This window comes from Cydia strobilella, chromosome 1 (genome assembly GCF_947568885.1).
Source record: "Cydia strobilella chromosome 1, ilCydStro3.1, whole genome shotgun sequence".
In the NCBI taxonomy this organism is placed as follows: domain Eukaryota; kingdom Metazoa; phylum Arthropoda; class Insecta; order Lepidoptera; family Tortricidae; genus Cydia; species Cydia strobilella.
The window spans coordinates 30439783-30463066 of NC_086041.1; the positions used below are offsets into that span (position 1 = coordinate 30439783).

Sequence of the window (23284 nt, forward strand, 5' to 3'; positions counted from 1 at the left end):
AATAAAGCTTGGTTTGCAAGGTATTCATCATTGTAGCTATAATGTGATTCAAAACTGGATTAATGCATAAATATTATAATAAATATTTTTCATTTCCAATCTCTTTAGTAATTTTTCACCAGTCATGCTCACACAAATGATGTACAGGACTAATGACTTCGAGCCACCCTCCAACCTCAAATCTAATTGGTACAAGGTGGATCCAATTATTCCTGGCGGTGGATATCGACTCCCGGGCCTACAGGACACTTTGCATAATGCGCTCCCAATCTCACCCGGTGATCTTTAGACCCTTCCCGTCTACAGGCGAGCATTCGCCTCTCAGGAGTATTCTGATTTTAATAACAGGTTAGGAATTAGATTAGATATGTTTCTGATCTGTCAGTGTCAAAAGTGACGTTTTTGGTTGAAGAAATATCACTATTGATACCATGGACATAGTATAGTAGTTATAGACATGAAACCGAGCGACCAGGGGTAAGAGAAAGACATATTCATATATTGACAGGTTAATGTACGTATGGCAGTATAATCCTTTTTCTCTTTCACTATTATAAATTTCGGTATTTCGCCATCGCCTCCTACCTATGCTGCCATAACCCGACCATGAAAAAAAACCCGGTCGGTGATAAGGACAAAGCATGGCACTATTTTCTCTTTCCTCTTATATGAATCGCAATAAGACTATCTTTCTCTATCAAAGAGTGTCAGGCCCTTGATTGTTACTGACAGATCAGATCTAATTCATACCGAAGAGCTGGCGGCTTTCTCGCACAACGTATCAGCATTGCGATACAGCGGGGAAATGCCGCCAGCATCCTTGGTACAATGCCTCAAGGGCCTATTTTAGATTTAAGCTAGTTATTAATTTCGTTTACGTAGTACCAATGTATATATCTTGTATGTAAATAAATTTGTAATAAATGTTATTCATATCCTGTTATTAAAATCAGAATACGCCGGTCTGTTTCATAACGTAATATACAATAATTCTTATGCGTATAATTACTGGGTGAAACTGCGACTCGTATATGTCATATGGCCCAAAAATACGTTGGCCGTTTTTACTATAATGATAATTTTAGCAAACGTTTACTTTTGTGTATCAAAGATGAAGGACAATATTTTGAAGACAATACGTTTTGCTGTAGGTTGTTAAATAAGATTTAAATTTAATGACATTTTACCTATCCAAGACGTGTAATTAAGAATAATATTCTTTGAATTCACCTGTAAGCGTATTTTTGGGCCAGTTAGGTTAGGTTAGCAATAGAATTAGGTTGCCACAGCACATCCTTTTGGATATAACCGGAAAGCCGCTAATTGAAATTAAATGAAATGAAATTCTTTATTTTCAAGCATCTATTGGCCCATAGATAAACCTTAGAACTAGCATACATATTATTATAAAATAATATCTTAAAACTAAGATGAAGATTAATTACACCGCTTAATTAGAACTGCTCCACGGCCTACAGCAAAAGCGTCTGCTGCAAACTTGATCTAGGAAAACCTACCTAAACCGACTAACCTAGATACTATATTTGAAGTGAAAGACGTAAAGATAAAACTTTACGGGGTATGTTCGGTCTGTAAAATGCCAAAGTTATTCAGAATTCCCTCGGCCCCTCGACTTTTAACCTTATTAATATTTTTAGTTCTTATTTTAGACGAAAAATATAAAATTAGACATATCTGCTCGAAATTGGCTGTTATATTTAAAAACATCACCGAGTTGTGAATGCCCGGGAGATGATGGGTACTATCCAAGTTAAGGGAGACCGAGGTGAATTGTGACAGAGGAGAGTTGTGACATTGGCGAATGTTTGGAACCATTTAACTGTTAGCGAGCTCGCAACAGTGCGCATTTCTTAGCTAGTAACTTGAACTAACAAAAGCGCGCTATTGCGAGCTCGATATTAGTTAATAGATTCCAAAAAATCGACGACGTCACAACTCTTCTCTGTCACAACTCACCTCGGTCTCCCCTACTGTATGCTACTGCTTTCATATGAAGAGTGTCAAATATGTGTATATTTATTTTATTATATAATTAATTTAATTTAATTTATTTTATACAGTGGTACTACGTAAACGAAATTAATAACTAGCTTAAATCTAAAATAGGCCCTTGAGGCATTGTACCAAGGATGCTGGCGGCATTTCCCCGCTGTATCGCAATGCTGATACGTTGTGCGAGAAAGCCGCCAGCTCTTCGGTCACCATCAACCAGACGCTTCGCGATTTCTGCAAACAACTTATGCGCACTGGGACCCCATGGATATATTATTATATTATTTCAAATTATAATTTGCATCTTACAGCTATTGCCACACATTTTACATATATTCAAGTGATTACATAAAACTGTTTGTACCTATTTAAGTTCACTATTTATAACTAATAACCATATAGTTTTTTGGTTAAAGGAAAAACAGCTTTTAAACGATAAGACCGCCTGTTGAACACCTCATCAGCACTTGCTGTATTATCTGATAAAGAGAACTTGTATTGAAGGTTATTGTATTGTTTTTTTTTTTTTTTTGCAATCGGCATCAAATAAATAGTGCTAGCAAAAGTGTCAGATGTAATATTTACCACATTTTAAAATAACGTTTATTATAGCTTTTAGTCCTGTCTTATTCCCGTGAAATATACGTACAATCTCTTTCCTTAAACATTCACTTATCAGGGGAATTTCAATTTATAATTAAATTTCTCCTGTTAAATGAAAGGCTCTTGATATCCCTAAGCAAATAAAGTAATAGCGTTATTTAATATTCATAATTTGCGAGATTATCGCTGTTATCATGATTTACGGAAGCTACCTAATAAAATTTAAGCGGAAATTTATGCAAAGAACCTCGAAACGACTTGTTTTAAATAAAGTGAGTAATGCTACATCATTTGGTTAATAATTCGACAATTTTTTTAACATGCAACTACGTCTGCAAGCGATACTTCAAATTTTATAATAAAAGAAAAACATTTTTTTTATGGAATGGATATATATATATAATATATACATTTTTTATATAGACATGGAAACTGGCTATAAAATGAATATTAAAACTATAACTAACTACAACTAAAGCTAAAAATTAAAAATACGTATCAAAATTTTGTGCCCTTGGTAGCGTGCCCATCACGCAGGCAGCGTTCCCGCGCTGGATTTGCTATGGCCAATCTTTGCGCGAGAAAGCCGCCTGCGCGAGGGTCACCTGTGGACTCCCTTAGGCGTTTGCTGAGCGCCTTGTGGAGCCCCCGTGCCCCCTACCCACGGGCCTAGTGTCTCGACGCCAAATGCTACGTTTTTAGGTATTTTTATTTTTAGTTTTAATCGTGCATCGATAGATGGCAGTAAATTTACTGTGTCTACAAAATTTACTGTGACAGTAACCCTCTATTCTATATATTCTCTTTGATTTGTCTATATAAGAATTGTATATCGTCATTAATGTCATTAACGGGTCTAACACGAAAAAAAATCATTATTTTACCTTTTTTCCGACGTTTCAGCTAGGTTGCACTAGCTGTGGTCACGGAAGACTGACGTCCCAGCAAAATGTCAATTGAGATATTGGTAAACAACACTAAACCACCCGACATTAGTCAACATTAACATTAGTCGACATTAGTTAGCGAAATAATTCAATTTAATCGCGTTAGACCCGTTAATGACATTAATTATGTGTACAAAACGCGAGAGTTTAAAGAGTTATATTGTATATCGCCGCCTAAATAGTTACCATAGTACAAGCTTTGCTTAGTTTGGGTCTAAGTCGATCGGTGTAACTTATCCCCAACATGTATTTATTTAATTTACTTATTTTATGTAATCACATCGGCTGATATTCATAGTAGAAGTTATACTAGCAGATTTGTACATAGCAAATGCAGATCAGCGGGGCTAAGATGGACGGCTGTCTATCATTTGTCACCATACCTGTCACGCTCTAAGAAGTACGTAAGTGACGCATGATAGACAAGTGACAAAAACGCGACCATGATACCGGTGCTGACTTGTGTACGAGCGCAACTTTTATTATTATGAATGGCGACTGACCTAGATTAGACTTAATAAACTCCAGTAATTTAAATGTTTAAGTTAACTAATTAAAGATGGATGTTAAAAGGATAATAACTCTATGTTAATTCTAAACCCAATTCCAATATTAATCCATATAATTTTGTTTAATCTCCAATAATTTCCGGTCGAATTGGGTCAATAAAACCTGGCATACTGTCTGATCTTTTTTTCATTAGATGTAATTATTGTCCTCTTCACTTACTCGTAATGATATATGCGATTATTGATAATTTTACATACATATACCTTGTTACGCACTAGGAAGTGATGGTTCTTAATTACTTATTAACAATATTTTGGTCCTTTTACCAAGCTTTCTACCGCTTAATATTTATTTATGTCGTAGTTTTGTGGAACGAGCTGTTAAAAATATAGACGAATTCCTTTAAAAATAATTTAGTTTAGTGGCTTGTTTAGAGGCTAGTTAAAATGCAATATTAATATGTATTGTGATACCCGCAACAAGCAACGCACAAGGCGTCGTCTTTTTTTGAATTAAATAATAACCTTAGTTAAATATAATAACCGTCACGAATCGTACCTGGCTCAAACGTCCCCATTACGCTGGCAGCGTTACCGCGCTGAATGGCCAACGAGATCTGTTGGAATTATCGTGAGACATATTTCAAAATATTTAGATCAGTACGGTTTCACTCACTATTATTTTTAGTCGCTTTTGGCGATATGTTTCGGATTCTTCGGGAATCCTTCCTCAGGCACGAGTGTCCGCGGCGGTTGTACGTCGTGCACTGCCCGCGCCGCCCGCCTCGTCGCTCGTTGCGCGCGCGCTGATAGGGCGGGGGCGGTGTGAGTGAAACCGTACTGATCTAAATATTTTGTGATCTGTTGGATCATTTACGAGTTCGGACCGAGATTGTGATACTAATTATATATATTTCAATATTAGTTGGCTAAACTATCTTGCATGCATTATTAGCCTCTGCGATATTTAAGGTTTAAGTAAGTAGGTATCTAGCGGGCGTAAGCATCCAATTTATTTTTGATATTATTTCCAAATGCACAACCTTACTCTCGAATAAGTCACACGCTTAAGAAGCTAAGCCAAGAAGATCGTTCCTGGCCACAAAGCTTTACCAGCAAAGCCGTGTACCGCGTGTAAATAATTTAACCGCCTAAATTAGAAAATGTTACAAAGACGGGGCTCGAGCCTCGGCTCCAACGGATTTTTGCAGCGTGTTGACATTTGCACGAGGATAGGGCTGCCACATAGAAACCGAAAGAAACTAAAGACTTTGCCGTTTTCGATAGCAAAGTGAAATATGTATATACTAGTAGGTACTCATAGTAAAACTGGGCCATTACGAATAGGGACCCATTTATTTCTGTAACGCGTTAAAACAGAATAAAATCGTGTTTTTTTTAAGATAAAGACTGACCGACCTATCGACCATATCAGCATGCAATATAACGTAAATCTAAGTACGTAATGACACGGGAGTCATATAAGTTGCGACAAGAATATTTAAGCGCCGATGTGGACAAACCTTAACAATTGAAAAAAATTCAGTAATTTTCATACAAACTTTTCTGCATGCTGAAATATAGCCACTTTCATGCAACAGACGCAAATTTTCTTTGTTTTTCCCTTTAGAAAATTGACAACGTCGTGTATTTCTTACGTTGTTCCTATTGAGTTCTGTATGCATAAATTATTTTTCTATTTTGTTTAAATAAAAGAATTCAAAAGCTTGACAAAGAACTTTGTCTTAACAATAATAAAATGACGGTCAAAATATTATAACCTAACTGTTATAGGCATTATGTCATGTTATAATTATTAAATAGGTATATATTTAATACAATTATCAAATAGCATGTAAAAAACTATGTTCAGTTTCAAAATGAGCTTATTGGCGCAGCCGGTAGGCACCAGCAGCCCTGCTTGATTTCCAAAGTCTGTGTTTGACTCCCAGCGGAGATAACCTAGAAAATTAAATTTCCTGAATTGTCTTGGCTACGGTTATACTAAAACAGTTGTATCAAAAAAAACATGTACCCATGGTACCAGTCATACTTATTATTTTACGTTTAGTGTAATTAAAATTCAATTTACGTATTATTTATAATTTTTTAGTCGCACCAGCCGCACAAGCCGAAAGTCGTTAACCTACAGTTAACCTACATAATAATTATCAATAGCGAGTTAGAAAAAGGACACTCCTAGATGTTACATAAAACCACAGAATAAATATATTTTGTAATATTTCAGGGTATCTTTTCCTGCGTACGCATTGACCATAAAATAAGTATATTTAAGCAGCGTGGATTTTCTATTTTCCTTCCAGAATCCTAAGACAGGGGCCCCGCCCGGACCATGTCTTCTTTACGAGCTGACTCGGCCCTAACTCAGGCTTTTTAACTAGCACCTATTTACTTTTAATAGGAAAACATTGTAACATTAATTAGAGCGTGTCAAGTCGCTGCCACACTTCCTAGTACATTTTTCATTTCCCTTAACTTCTATAACTAATAAATAAGGTGAGGTCGACGTTGAAGGTATGTAAATATTTACCGACAATTGTATATTTTATAGTATTTGATGTTGTTTGTAACTTACTTTCTCGTTGGTAAGTAATAATCAGAGGCTTTATAGCGAAGGTACCTACAGTCCTATATATTTTTATTATTATATATATATATTCTGGAATTAAATAAATATATATTCACCATTGTTATGTGAACGCCTCTTTTTACTTATATTTGTATTTTATTTGAATATACAAGAAGATCAGACACAAAAACCGAATAACCAGAATGGTTTAAATAATATTTTCAGATTAAAGTCAGTAGAAAACTTCAAAAAGTATTTTTAAAAAGTAAAAATAAAAATAATACTGGAGTATTAGTCTGTCTGCATAAATTAATTTTCTATTTGTTAAATTAAAAGAATTCAAAAGCTTGTACTTAGTTTGTATTTAAAATACAACGGATTGTATTTTAAATACAAACCAAATAATCTTTAAGACAGCCATACGTTAGAGACAAAACTACATTATAACTGTGACTAATTAATATAATTATGCTAAGTACATTACTCTTAATTGACGGTTGTGAGGCAAACTAATTACACATAGAACGTGCCCGGTTTGTTATAAATAATTAATGTTGTCAAGTTAATACGCCTCACGCCTCCGACACTTGCAAGCCCCTATATACACACTGGTCCCCTTTATCCCACGTTCTGACGTCACAACCCTCCATGACATAGAGATCAAGTCATAACGTCTGCTCTAAATTGGGCACATGTAAATGGAGAAGGGACAGGTGGCTTAGTCAATCTAGTCGCCTAACACCGGAACGACGTATAAGGGTCACTACGAATCTTGTGAACTGCCCTTCGGTTTACGAACCGCTCCGGGTCGCTATGTAAATATTGTAAGTTGTAACGATTGGATTGCCTTGATTATTTAGCCGGAGATTAGGTTGGAACTGCGAGGCTCAATTACGTTTTAGGCGCGTTTGTGTGTAGTTTTAACTGCGTACATAAACGTTAAATCTGGTACTTACTACAATTAGATTTCAAGTTCTGATTAGTTTAAATACATTAGTGAATTATTTTGATTAGATTTTGATCTAACATATCTCAATTGAGCATAATCTCAATTTGTAGTCTACTACCTCGGGAAATACGAGTAAATACCCATATTTCATAGTGCTCATTTTGACAAAGGAAGAGAGGAATCTTAATTTTCATCGAAACATATTTAGTATATGACGAAGGATTAAAGTATTTAAAAAAATCTAATGTATTACTCGTACATAGGATACGTGTAATGTCTTCGATTAAAAAACTATGAATGAAATGCAACATTTTAACTCGCACGCCGTGGTTTAAACATTCATTTAATCCTACTTGCGAATTCGAGGCACATTTCCGTAGAGAGAGAACTTTGTTAACCCGGTTAACCTAACTCAGCGCAAAGGATATTGTATTACCACATAGAAAAATACTCCAATCCTAGATGGTTTGGAGAGTGGCGTACGCTGTTTTGATATTTTGCTGGGACGTCAGTTAGCCGCGACCACGACCAGTGAAACCTGTGTCGAAACGTCGGTAAATAAAGGTAACAAAATAAATTCGCGATAGACCCGATTGTAAATGTGATTTAATATGTAATAGGACTGAATGGACTGGATGACAAGTTTTTTGTTATTGGTATCAGTCGGTCCGGTTTGTTTTGAGGATCAAATGTCTGTATAGAACATAGAACCCAATAAGCAAAAAGCAAAACAAAAGTCAGTAACGACAGTCGAAGTATGATGTGTGTACTCTGCGCAAGAAACGCCCCTTACTACCAGTACTTGATTGTGACGTCACGAAGTATGGAAAACAAGAAAATTGATATTTTGATGGTGAAGTATTGCGATTATGAATGTAGTTGCTGTAAAAATAGTTTTTAATAAAATGTAAGGAATCGAATGGTACCATTTTTTCATTTTGGAAGTTAATAAACCTTTTTTTATGTCTAATTTATAGTGACAAATTCCTCTTATTCTATTTTCATTGTGTACAGTTTCAACTGTGGTTACTCATAGAGTACGCCTGAATGTCTGCCATACTAATTTAATTATTTATTTATTTTACTAAATTTTGTTACAAAATTCGATATGTGTCATCATCCCTAAATATTCATGATCGAATCAGCGCCAGTATAACAATAATGTTAAAGAGCTATAACAGAACACTCGTTTTGCATAGTCACGCGCTTGCAAAAATGTATGAGGCACATTGCGTCAACTTTAGTTTTAAATTGGACAACGGTTCATCTTGTAGTAGGTAGATACTAGAGGGTACGTTTACATATATATTGTGATTGGTGATTTTAAAGTCTAAATATAAGCGGCATTTACTATTATGAGACGAAACGAAACTCAAAATCGCAAAAAAAAAATTTACAGTACATATGGTGCTACTTTTCTGCACTAGTGCGTAAATTAGCACATTTCGTAACTATGTCAAAAAATTAAACTGCCATATGTACTGTAAAACGTTGTACGATACACGTGCGAATAGGTAATTCGCAACTCGTGTCGATTTAAAACACTCCCTTCGGCCGTGTTTTAATTTATCGCCACTCGTTTGAAATTTTCTCTTTTTCGCACTTGTATCGTAAATAACTATTGTCTGCAAGTTTGTTGAAAAACGTCGTATGAAACGCGTGTCCATTGGTCATTACACACATCGGCTTTCTTATTGCGCGCTCGCTTACAGCTAGCGCGCACAATATCGCCTCGTGTGTAATGGCCAACTTAACACCCTTGTATCATAATGTACTATTGGTTGACACATTTCGGCTGTTTAAACAGAAACCCCACAACTTTGTATTCAGGATACTAATATTTACTATTAGATATATTATAACTAAGTAAGAGCTAAGACGAGAAGTTAAGTTGAGCTCCTACTAAAACTTGTCTCAAAATTCAACGAAACGCTCGCGCGAGGATTTACATACGAGGTACACTTGGTGTTTCGGTTACTATGTGTAGTAAGTATACTGTAGTTTAACGCTGTCTGTCCGTAAGTCATCACAGTTTATGGTCGCAAGTTGTAAATAAATTGAATGGATTAATGTAATAATATGCACATGCTTATAAACCTACTTAGATAATGCACCCTTCCAAGCGATAGCAGCAGCAACCGCTAAACCACTATGCAGTACTAAAAGCATTTTCAACCACTAATTCTCCAACCTTATACAACGCAACACGACTCTATCAAAATCTAAATCTTCTTGTAAGCGCATAAGGTAGTTTTTACTTTGACAAAACTATTGATGGACGAGTTTGGAAAAGCAACCTGATTTGTTATCGAACGTGGCTGGGTAGGCGTAAAATTGCACTGCTACCGCAACGGTGAATATTGTAAACAGTATTTTAACTTGATCCCATTGACTGGGCTTCGGAAGTGTAGTTAACATGTTGAAGTCCAGGTATATACCGATTAACTTCGATGATAACGAATGACTTTATGACGAGCTGTCACCCATGCGTAACATGTTTATTGCGCCAGAATACGGTAAAAAATTACGTAAGTTTTCGAATGCCAGATACGGTTGCCATAAACATACACGACAGCCAGTCCTGAGTTTTCAACCTAATTCGCAATAGGCTAGATGATAAATTTTTGTTTTTGGGATCAAATGTCTATATGGGACCCACAGCATTAAACCAATACAAAAGTCATAAATGATAGTAAAAGTCCGACAGTCGTACTTCACTCGCGAAACGCTCCTAACAAAACGATAATTCCTTTTTGTGTGTAAAAAATAAATAAACTGAAACTTAGGTCCTGTATTTTTTAATCATTTCCATGTATTATTTTAATATCCACATTATTGCGATAAATTGCTTGTTTGCTATCTATTTTACTATATTTTGTTATAAAATTCAACATGTGTGATCATCCCTATTACTTATGATGCCTGTAGGTATCTATCTGCATCATCTCGCGCTGAATAGGTTCTTGTAATACTGTTTGCGGTATTTTAGCTGGATGCTCGCGGCGGACGCGGTTCGATTACATCCGAATTAGCTACCTGCCCTGGATTTTCGCTTAACGCTAATATATGGTACTCCAAATAGGAGAGCTACGGTAATTGCACTAAGAGTTTCCCAGACTGTAGGTTATTTCGGTATTTAAAAAAAAAACGTATTCCTTCAAGACAATGGGTTCCATGTCCCATACAGACATTTCATCGACTGATACCATTAATAAAAAATTGTCAAAAACCCTATTCTGAGTGGGTATGTAAGGGGAATCAGAAATTCAGAAATCAATCTCAATAAAAGCTGTAAAATAAAGCGTTCTGTACATTAACCATACCCTGGTTACAGTTGCTATGTATTCGAATCGAACACGTTAGTAAAACACAAGTTCGAGACAGGCAGATTTATTCAAATCCAGGAGTAGGAACTTACATATACCGATTCCTAATATTTATACCCACAACAGTGACCAACAAACGTATGTCGAGGTGATCCCATACCTAAAATTGCCGCTTTAATTAATTTTGTAATACGCTCCCTTAATACAAAAACAGCTAAAAATCTAACTCATGTAGCCCTAACTTTTTCCCTAACCGCCCTATAAAACTCGGTTACGCGGTATTTTAGGCAATCTTAACAAAGAGAAAAGGAGCGACTGTAGAACAATGGAGGGTACCTCTAATTCAGTCCATTATCACACATAGCTGCCTATTGTTGCCCAAGTGTCGGATTTTAGCCACAAGAGGGAAAAACTGGGTCAACCGCCTTCGATTTTTGTATTAATGGGATATCTAAAATTGTAGCAATTACGTCTAACTTGTTTTTAATGCTTATACTAAAATTCGAGGTGGACGAAATATTGTAGGTCAGTGACAGAGAGTGACAGTAAGCGGTTCTTGCACCATCCCACTAACCCGGGGTTAAACGGTTAACGCCTTGTCAAATTGTACTGGTAACCATGGTAGCTCCAGGTTTACCGGTTAACCCCGGGTTAGTGGAATGGTGCAAGTGGCCCTAAGAGATATTATAATGCCACATAATACTTAAGTACCTAATAATAGATTCCGTACTTTTGGATTAAACAGTGAGTAAGATAATAATATAGCGTTCATTAAATTTGTATCAAGCAGAAATGTCTGCGAACGATGCCATTAAGCTTAGAAATAAATTAAAAGTGGAAAAATTCACTGTCTTGGGTGGGACTTGAACCCACGACCACTGGATCACTAGTACAGTGCTCTACCATCTGAGCCACCAAGACCGTACCCAATGCAATGCAATGTGGGTTCAAGTCCCACTCAAGACAGTGAATTTTTCCACTTTTAATTTATAATTATGATTGTCTTCTTGGCTAGGCTTAAATTAATTATTTACGTTTATTTTTTTGTCATGTTCGCCCTTTTGAAAGTAGAAGTCTCATATCCGTACTTACTTTACTCTTGTGTGTAATTTCTTTCATCATTCGTCTCTCCCTAAATTGCCAGACCTATATAACCCACGACCGTACTAGAAAATATCCTTTGCAATAAAGTTTCCACGGTCGCCTCCGTTTCTCGGTACATGTGTTACCTAACACAATTTTTGCCTGACACTTTCGAAGAATTGAAACAGAAGTGTCCCCCCGAGGAAGTAGGGCTGCGATCTTCGGTTTACGGCCACTTGCACTTCTCTTAATGTTTACGAGTATCCGTATTAAGTTTATGGAATGCGTTGTTGAGATTGTTATCGGAGTCCACTTCTCGAGGCTGGATAGTTTTTCGACTGAGTTTGTGAGACCCAAATTCGAGCGTTTGAGAGTACTTTTTTGCACATATTATATTTCATAATTGTCCTAGTCTTAACAGATTCGATGGCGTAATGAAGCGTCGCGCGTATTTACGCAATATTTGACTGAAATTTCCATTCTAATCCTAATTTATGAGTTTTCAAGGTTTCTGTTCAGGGCAAATTACTAGTATTTCACCTCTTGTTCTATTTTAGAAAATCTCATTAATTATCATTATCATAAACTTTTTTTATCGCTTTTTTAATTAATGGTGGCAGTGTAACATCAACAAAATTTATAAGAGAACTTAATGAAAAATGCTAATAAATAATCTGAATTATGATGGAACCTGATAACGAAGATATTAGAAAACAGCTAGTCATATGAATAACTGTCACTTTTAGCACCGCGCCATTGAACGTGACGGACAGTGGACACTGTTTTTACAAGGGGGCAAACGCAATTTTTTTTGTTTTATATTGAATTTTTACACGTTTTAGTCGGAAACTAGACTATATTCGCAAGGGCAGACTCTGACCAAAACCTTAAAAGGTTAAAGTTTGCTTGATAGAAAAAAAATCGAAAACATATCTAACTTCCTTTGTTTTGTTTTGTACAATAAAGTGATTTACTACTACTACTACTACTACTTCCTTTTATTTTCAGTTGTATATCGTCACCCTACACTAACTACCATAGCGGTATAATTTTAGTATAAAATAGATAGTGATAAAACCGAGGGAACTGACGACTAAAGCATATTTTTAGAGTAATTTACATAAAAGGTAAAAATCCGCGCGACGGCTTTATCTCATACTCATATTAAATACCTAAACAAATAACCTACTTTACACACATCAATAAATAAATAGTACCTACTGGTAGTAACAGGTGGTCTTTCTAGAGAGGATCCTGGACCACTTACTTTCACAAACTAATATTACCTAACAGCAATATTTTACAAGATTTCTAGCTGTCACAAAACAACGTTTAATTGCGCCCCTGAAAGCGTTTTTTGAACAATTTCATTAGGCCGGCCGCGCGATAACATCTCATTACAAGATGTCAACGCCCACAAATTAAACCGACTATTTATTTCAACAAACTCTTACTAAACCTAACCAAACCATACAAAAATTAACCTAGTCTCATGTAAAATAAAGTTTAAATTGGTGTGACTACGCAACAAAGATGCAATGTTTGGAAAGTAAATTGAGAGGCGACCCACTAAATATATTAAAATGTAGGAAATGTAAGTACCAGCGGTCCAATTCCGATACGGGGCGGGGGCGCGTGGACTAATTTGTATTTGTCTGCTAAATAACTTATAGTTTAAGTTTAGTTTAGTAAGACTTCACCTTATCGATAGACTTGGTTATGTTATTTGTGTTAGCTTTCAGAAGTTTTAATACATCCATATTGATATAGAAAAATATCGAATACATTTTTGCCGTAAGCCCTCGTTTTAAACTACTTTGAATAACCAAGGGAAAACCTAACATTCCAAGGAAAAGCTATGCACTTAATCCAAACGAGCCGAGCCCTCTGTAGCAAACTTCGCAATTTTTAACCCCATTTCACTACCCAATCCATACGCAATGCTTCGATTGCGGATATCTTGTAACAGTTGTAATATCCCTCGCGTGACCTGATAGCCTATCCGACCCTGGATGCTATTCCAATACTTATCAAGCGCAGACGAATAGATTGTTTGTGAAAACCAGTATACGAGCGCTATACCTAGTTGTTACGGCTCGGCCACGACATTGCGCGACTGGCGACGGTGGCGGCGGCAACCATAGGTTGGAGCGAGACACAGCGATCGGACCTTTAGTTCTCACCTATGGTTGCCGCCTCCGCCATCGCCGGTCGCGCAAAGTCGTGGCCGGGCCGTTACAGAGGTGTTAACACAGGCACAGATTATATAATACTATACTAGTAGACACAGGTCTACAATGAACAAGATTGACATGTGGTAGTAGAATGATGACAAGTGTTATTGGAAGTATTGAAATCAGAAATAATATGTTATTACGTAAATGTTTGCTTTTATAACTCCGTTGTTTGCTTTTCGTTCGTTGTTGTTTAACGTTATGTTTTGGTACATTCAAGTGGCCGCAGCAGCCGCTATGAAGCTCAAAAGTGGTAACGTTTTTTCATTTATAGTTTTATTTATGATATAGGAAGCAAACGAGCAAAAGAATCTGAGGGTAAGCGATTACTCGTACCGTCGCCCATGGACACGCGCAACACCAGGGTGCGTAAACAAGATACTAATCGTTAACGCTCCGTAGCGAACGAAACGCAACTGTCTCTAACGCACTAATGGAAGAGCGACAGAGTGTGATAACTACATACGCTAGGTACGCTATAACTACATACGCTGAACGAATTGGACTCTTGCCTACGCACTCTGAGGTTGTGTGCGCGTTGCCGGCCGGCCTGTACGTTCTTTTCTTAAAGGTTTGAAGTCTACCTCTTTCGCACTTATGACATGTTCATATACGCGATGGCTTTCCTTTTGTACATTTCAATTACCTTACACAGACTGTTCCAGATTTCACAGTCAGTTACATTGTTTCGGCGAAAAACACAATTAGCCCGTGGTCATGCAGGCATTGAGAATATGTGGCCCTGCAACACTTGCGTTTACGACTGCCTCATAAAACAATCATCATTCAAGGCTCGGTAGATTGCGGGTGGATCCGATTCTATGAATAGGTGCCGTAAAACTAAACTTTCCGATCCTTTCGTTTTTCCTCATAGTGCGTTGTATAAAAATTTGCTTTTTTCTTGCTTCGGGCCTTATTCCCACTTGGCACTATAGCTTTTGGTTGGGGGAAAGAAACGCGATGATCGCGTGGTGTGTATTATTTGTTTGTTAAAATAATGGCTTGGACTAATAAGATCCATTTCAGTTCATATCAGTTTTTAAAACATTTAAATTTTTATGGATAAGGCCAGCAGTATGATTGACAACATTGACGTCAGCTTTAAACGTATCTAAGCCTAAATTGTGGCTGGTGCTTTTCAAAAGTTAAAAACAGGTAAATACTTATGTTATTATATATAAAAACCGGCCAAGTGCGAGTCGGATTCGCGCACCTAGGGTTCCGTACTTTTTAGTATTTGTTGTTATAGCGGCAACAGAAATACATCATCTGTGAAAATTTCACAGATGATGTATTTCTATTTCTATCACGGTTCATGATATACAGCCTGGTGAAAGACAGACAGACGGACAGACGGCCAGACGGACAGACGGACAGCGGAGTCTTAGTAATAGGGTCCCGTTTTTACCCTTTGGGTACGGAGCCCTAAAAACTTGTTATGGTTCAAACTATTAGTCCATTTTTATAGTTGTTCTTAGGTTTAGGTAAAGATCTTTATTTCTCATAAGAATACATAATATTCACTTACACGAGATTTTTTTTAAGCAAAATACATTTTATCGGTGAGCGCACACTTATAACAAATAACTTAATACTGTAGGTATTTACCTACATATTGACTTAAACTAAAAGTATACAAATTAAACTTTGTCAATACACTTGTCGGATATATTAATAACTTACAAATAGAACAATTTGCAATGGAATGCGAGCGTAGTTGTGGGTTAATGTGTTTTTAATTATTGATACTATTTTTATATGCGGTTAAAAGCAAACTTCCAAGAATTATTTCCGGTAATGTTTTTTTCTAATCGACATTACAAAAATTTCCATAAAACTTTCTTAATCTGTTAATTAATTCCTTAATTAGTTAGTTGTTTCTTTCATCGCCCGCACGCGACCACTACAAGAAGGAATTACCACAGTTACCTCACATATTAACATTAGTAAAACTTTTTTGACGTTGGCATATTATTTAATAAAGTTGCAGATTACCCAAATCTATATTTTATTTTTTATTTTTCTTTATTGGGGAAAAAACAGACATAGGCAGATAATATAAAACGAAGAGAATGGTTTTTACATTAATAGGTGCAACCTACATCCTGAGACAATTCCCACTAAGATTTATAAATCAAGAGTGTATAAGTGGCATTGTCATCGGATTGAGGTACTTATAACATGTCTGGTAGGTATAGATAGAGTATATAGGTACTAAACTAATAATGATACACTGACGATTATAGTAGTAATATTTCTTTGTAGTTTTACATGTATGTAAAATGTATAATTTTGGTGCAATAAAGAATATTTACTTACTTACTTACAGTGCTGACAAGATTCAATCACATAACATTTGAGAACTACACATTTATTATGATGAATGTAAGGCTAAGTTTGTATTGGGCCAAAATTATTTCGTTAATATGATGAAACAAAGTTTAAGGAAGTAGGTACATAATGCGTCATAACAGTAAGTTTACTTTACGTTTGAAATAGTTCATAATTTATGTTGTTTAAGTTAAACTTACCATTTATATATTTATATTTATGTATAACTTAAAATCCAAAACAAGATATAAGAGTTTGTACTGCAGGGAATATGTAGATGAGAATCCGTAGAAGATGAGGTGACGATGTACCTATCGAAATCTAAAGAAACAGACATATATGAGACTACAGAAAAACCTAAATTGTAGAAATGAAAACATAATATATTTTATTTAGAATAGCATAGAATATAATAAAATTTTATTCGTAACACTGTATCGGTCCGGTCCAACCATACCTTGGCTGAACATTGCAGCTGCATATGCAACTAGCGCCAACGGTAGCTACACGAACTAATTCATTCCGTAAAATTCGGAACATTCCTTAGAAAACGTGTAACATTCGTGGCCACCCTACTACGGAAGGCATTCATCTAACAATTAACCCAAAACGTAATAAACGGCTGCCTACATCATACCCGACTTAATGAACACACAACGAAATATTTTACCCCTGTTTGCAATAAAGCAAACAGTGCTTAATATATAGCATAGAGTAACTTATACTAGAGCGGTGTTACGGAGTTATATCTATTATTGATATATAGTCAGAGCGGTATTCTGATTTGGCGACTAATTAAAGTTATGATTTATTGTTATGATACGACCTGTGTGTACACGACTCGCAGTGCATTTCGCAAGCTCCAGCGCGAGCGGTTAACAAACCTTAATAGTTTTTAGGGTTCCGTACCTTACCGTACCGTTCCATACAACAAACGTGATTTTTTGGCCGTTTTTGCGTAATGGTACGGAACCCTTCGTGCGCGAGTCCGACTCGCACTTGGCCAGTAATGTTTAAAGCGAAACTAGAATATATTATGGTGAAACGATCGACATCAAAGTGATTTGTTAAGATTAAGTTAGTGGAAACCGTTTTCTCCCGAAATGTAAATTGTATGAAAAAAGTAACTATTGTAAGTAGCTGTTATTTCCTCTCGATTGCACGTTGGATACGCACCTGGGACAGAGCAAAGTGGCGTGCTCTTGCGTAGGCCAAGACTCATTTTGGGTCATCGCGCCAACCAAGTAAGTAATTTACATCCCAGTATGAAGATGCAAACCACTCCTGAAAGAAACACGAACGTAAGGGCGCATACACATTAACATTTCATGAATTCATAAACCTGGTTTCCTCAGTCCCCTGCCACTTGTTAAAACATGGCCGACTCAACGGGGATTGCCATAAAATGTAGGTATACATTTTTGCAGATACCTACCCTTCATTTTTCCTTGTTCCATTTGAGAAATATATCCTTCTCCAAGTTTGCTTACATACAGGGTTTTTTCAGGGGCACTTTCTTATTGCGTTGTATTATAAAAACAAAATAGAATATTTACACAGGTTTTGAAAATAATTATTTTACCTAACACAAATAAATTAATTTTTTAATCCAAACTTGGGTAGGTAATTGACAACTAAGCCGTGGAAGTTTAACACTAGTATTTAGGTTTTTTTTCGTACTAGGTATTCTTTTGCTACCTGCCTAAAACATGGAGAAATATTTTGTTCCAAAAAAAATGACTATCATCAAAACTCATGACTATACTTAATTATTTTTGTTATATCGTTATATGTTACCGTAAAATACTGTTTTTAGTGAAAACGCGTTTCCACTAGTTAAAGCTAGTTTTCCTCCTACGAAACGTCCTTATTGCAAAGGAAACATAAGGACCCTTCTGCGATGGAAAGCCACAAATGTTCTTTAGCGCCGTAAAGGTTAATAAATAAATAGGAATCGCCATTACTGCTCCTTTGGAGGACATTACGAAAACGTTGATTCCTAATGAGATTAAAATATTTATTTACGGACATTGCTTTGTTATTCTTATTGTGGTTCTTGTTAATTATGTTATGTGCTGTTACGCCGCTTCCTCATTAGATTAATGATTAATTAATGCACGAATTGCTAAGTACCGACTGGATCTATAGACAAATTATATATACAGGTGGCTCAAAAATACATATGAAAATAGGAAATATTTTTTTCTTTCATAATAGGTACCTCGCGCTCTTCCTGAACATTCATAATGATATATTATGTCGCGTCGTGGTCGCGTCTTAAGTTCACTGTTAATTTCTAATCGCGGCAGTAACTGCATTACTGCCGCAATTAGAACGTTTAATCCGTTGCTCATTTTATTAAGAAAATCGACAGTCACAGCGCCCGCGTCAGGGCTGCCACAGTAATGCACCTACAGTTGCCATCCGGATGTCACCTTTATACACCGCACCGTGGTGACATTTTTTTGCCCGCCTGATGTCCGCATTTTTTTTACGCCTGCAACTCCAGAGGAGCATAAACATGCGCATTGCCGACCCTAACACTCCGCACCCCCGTTGAGCTCTGGCAACCTTACTCACCGGCAGGAACACGACACTATGAGTAGGATCTAGTGCTATTTGGCTACGGTTTTCTGTAAGGTTTCTGGTTCTGCTCTAGATCTGGAATGACATCCGCCGTGCTGTGCCCTACCACACAAAGCGAGATGACATTCACAGTGCCCATACCTCTCTTTTGGACGTAGTTTAAGGACATACCGGTCTCAGTAGTATGTTTGTACTTAAAAATAATAAGTACATGCTATTGACTTGATATTTATTTTAGTTTAACACCAAAATACACAAACCCCACCACACGAATTCACAGCCAGATGCAAATGTTGGAATTAATTGAGATACACAAGTTTGCCCTCGTCGAGAGTAAAGTTGTACTGGAGCGTTGCAGCGCCGTATTTACTGTTGCTCAACTTTGCCCGCGACCGCAACCGCCCAGCTGAAACAACTTGATTCAGCCACTTACAAGTGAAATAAACGAGGAAGTGGTCAGGGTCGACCACCTCATGAACCCACATTTAATTTACCATTTTTTTAGTACAGTACCCGTACCATCAGTCACTGACAGTGTCAAAACTGCTACTAACGTGCGTAATTTACTTTCTATACATTTCGCTCGCACTAATATGCGCAGCGAGATGCATAATAAAGTAAACAAGTAAAGTTCTCGATAGCGTCTAGGTCAGTGCCAAACTGTGGTAGCCACACAGAACGTTCCAACTCAATTAAAGTGATTTGTTTTGGTATTTTTTTAAAGGTCAAAGTGGCAAATCATGTACAGTCGCAATTAGATATATCGGAGGCATCGGAGTGGCCAAGGCGTGTCACCTATAAATACCCATAAGCAACCAAAAGCCTCTAGTTAGTTTAACATTAGTATCCATGTAATTTTCTAGATACTGGCGTGTTGCTTAGCGCTTGACAGCTGATTATCGCGTTCGTCACTCCTTTTCCCCAACTATTTAAAAACTTTTCGTGTCGTGGCCCGATTCGAAATGCTTATAAAGTCACAGCGGTACGATACCGATCTGTCAGTGTCAAAAGTGACATTTCTTCAACCAAAAAACGCCGTATTGTCACTGACAGTACGATATCGTACCGTTGTGACTTCTTATAAGCATCGTTCGAATCGGGCCGTCACTCTCTGCCTATGCACAGGTGCCAGAAGCATGTGCATTTAGTGATAAAGATAGTATACTAGGTAACTAAAGGGTTGGTTGCTCTAAAAAAATTATGTTATTTTCGGGACTAGCTCTCCGTCTATCTATAATGGCAAACATCAGACCGTTCTGGGTATGTGTGACTTGTGTGTAAGTAATTTCTTATCCAAATTTTCAATGCACATTGTTAGTCTTGGTACTTGTAGAGCAAATAGGGTAAGTTATGTATCGGGGATATTGTCAGAATCAGAGGACGTGTTGCCTCCCTGTCACACTTACGTACGAATTTACAAGTGCGACAGAGAGGCAGCACGTCGAACGTGGTTCGCGGTAGGCCCTCTGATTACAATAAAGGTACCGTTCGGATTCAGACTACACCAGCGTTACTGCGGCAGTTTTGCAGCGCGACGTTACTGCCGACTGCATGGTAACTGCAAATGTCCAAATTCCGAGTAGCGCCATCGACTGATATTTGCGACAGTAATGCAGTCGGCAGTAATGTCGCGCTGCGATACTGCTGCAATAATGCTACCGACTGCAAAACGGTACCTTAAGATTGCATAAGTCTAGCCTGAGTAATAGTTAAAAACAGTTTATTCATCATTTCTCAAACATGAAAATGAAAATAAAAAAATAAAAAATGAAAAAAGTTTATTGTGTAAATTTGAGTATACAATAAATCACGGCCCTGTGTCCTGAGCTAGGAAACCCTGTGTTACAGGACCCAGTTTCGTTATACTAGTTTCTTAATCTAGGTATATAGGTATATTGGTACAAATTGTACAGAGAGTTACTTTGAAACTTACAGATAGCTGTGCATACTTTAACATATATGTTATTATTTATAAGCTGCGTGTGTGTGTGTGTGTGTGTGTGTGTGTGTGTGTGTGTGTGTGTGTGTGTGTGTGTGTGTGTGCGTGTGTTAGTGTGTAAAAATGCATACTAAAAAGTTTATAATAAGAGGATAATTATACTTCTTAATTTTTTTTATAAAAATGTATAAAAAAATTAACATATGTGATGTGATAATTATTATTAACCAAAATGTACTTAATATGTTTGTTATCATTATTATCTAAACAATATTTTGTAAATAACTAAACAGCAGCACAGAGTTATAGGTTAAGTTTACATAATTTATAAAAAAAACCGGACAAGTGCGAGTCTGACTCGCCCACCGAGGGTCCCGCACTTTTTAGTATTTATTGTTATAGCGGCAACAGAAATACATCACCTGTGAAAATTTTAACAGTCTAGCTATCACAGTTCATGAGATACAGCCTAGTGAAAGACAGCAAGACAGACGGACAGTGAAGTCTTAGTCCCCGTTTATACCCGTTTTAGGGGTACGGAACCCTAAAAAGAGCCTTAAGTTATATACAATTCTATCGATTTTAGCAGCTGTCTAAGCTACACACGACAGAAATGCGCATGTTACGCTGGTCAGCGGGTGTCACACTGCTGGACAAAGTACGGAATATCCACATCAGAGGGAGTTATAAGATCGCGCCCATAATCGACAAGGTTACAGAACGCCGCCTACGATGGTATGGACATGTACTCCGCCGCCCTGAAGACCATATGGTACGAGCTGCCCTGAGCATACCCACGACAGCGCGAGGCGCCGGAAGACGGCCCGCCACCTGGTTGACGACGGTCCAGAAGGACCTAAAAGAGATAGGAATAGACAACACCGTAGCCCAAAATCGGGAACACTGGAAAATGCAGACAAGGAGAGCCGACCCCAGATGATGGGATAAGGCTTAGGACAAGAAGAAGATCGATTTTTCGAGCCAACCCCTCCAGAGGCGTAGCGTAGTATAAATTATTAGATTACGGATATGTGAGAAAGAATGATTTGGTAAATGGCGGGCGCCTGTTAACTTAATTGGTTAAAAGCATTGGGTCCGGTGATGCTATTTATTATTGAGGGTATAAGTCTCACTCCAGCCACATACACTTATATTCTCTACAAATCTAGAAATATATCGGAAGAGCCCTCATTATTCAGCAGTAAAATATTATCACATACGAAAAAAAAGGTGAAATCATTCCATGCTGAAACATACTACTCACTCTAAGAACAAATTAAATTATTTTCTATGAAAATATTTTAATTTGTGGTTTTTCAAGTAAACACACTACTATTAAAACTATAAACTGAAATAAATGTCATATACGAAGGAAAACCAAAGCCTCCAGTGTCCAGAGCTGGAATCGAACCAGCGTACCCCGTTTACCGGACAGGTGCCTGAATCGCTCGGCTATCCGGCCACGGTGGCATGGGTCGAAATTTCCAAGTATATGACAATTCCCGAAGGCTTGTGGCGCCCCCTGGCCATCTGTAAGGTAAAACAGTATGGTTCGACCTTCTAACTGAATCAACTCAGGTGATTACGGGCTAGCGAAGAGAGATGGCGCTGCCATTAATACTCTAAGAACAAATTAAATTATTTTCTATGAAAATATTTTAATTTGTGGTTTTTCAAGTAGACACACTACTATTTAAACTATAAACTGAAATAACTACCTCATACTACTCAGTCAGAATTCCTCCAGAAACTCAGAATTCCTTGATGATATTTTTAATAAGTAATATGATTTTAAAAGTTATTATAAGGCTTGTTTGTGTTCTAAAATCTAAAGTAAGTACGTATATGTAATCTTATTAATACATACAAGATATATACAGTAGGCCCTTGAGGCATTGTACCAAGGATGCTGGCGGCATTTCCTCGCTGTATCACAATGCTGATACGTTGTGCGAGGAAGCCGCCAGCTCTTTGGTCACCAGTTACGTCAACCGCGATTTCTGCTAATAACTTGTGCGCGTTGGGACCCCTAGGGACCTAGAGTTTCAACTCCATTAATACCTACTTAGCTTAAGAAAATGTTCGCAACACCCTTCTGGACATGGAGGTACTCTGTATTTTTTTGTACCAACTTTTTACCATGGTGCAAATATTATGATTATAATTATTAAAAA

The 23284-nt window shown here is 37.1% G+C and overlaps 1 non-coding gene across 1 annotated transcript; it reads right to left on the bottom strand.

The window, feature by feature from the left end:
* Positions 1 to 11785: 11785 nt before the first annotated feature.
* On the bottom strand, positions 11786 to 11858 carry Trnat-agu (transfer RNA threonine (anticodon AGU)). The gene has a single exon. It is a non-coding gene; the product is annotated as a tRNA-Thr (tRNA).
* Positions 11859 to 23284: the final 11426 nt, after the last annotated feature.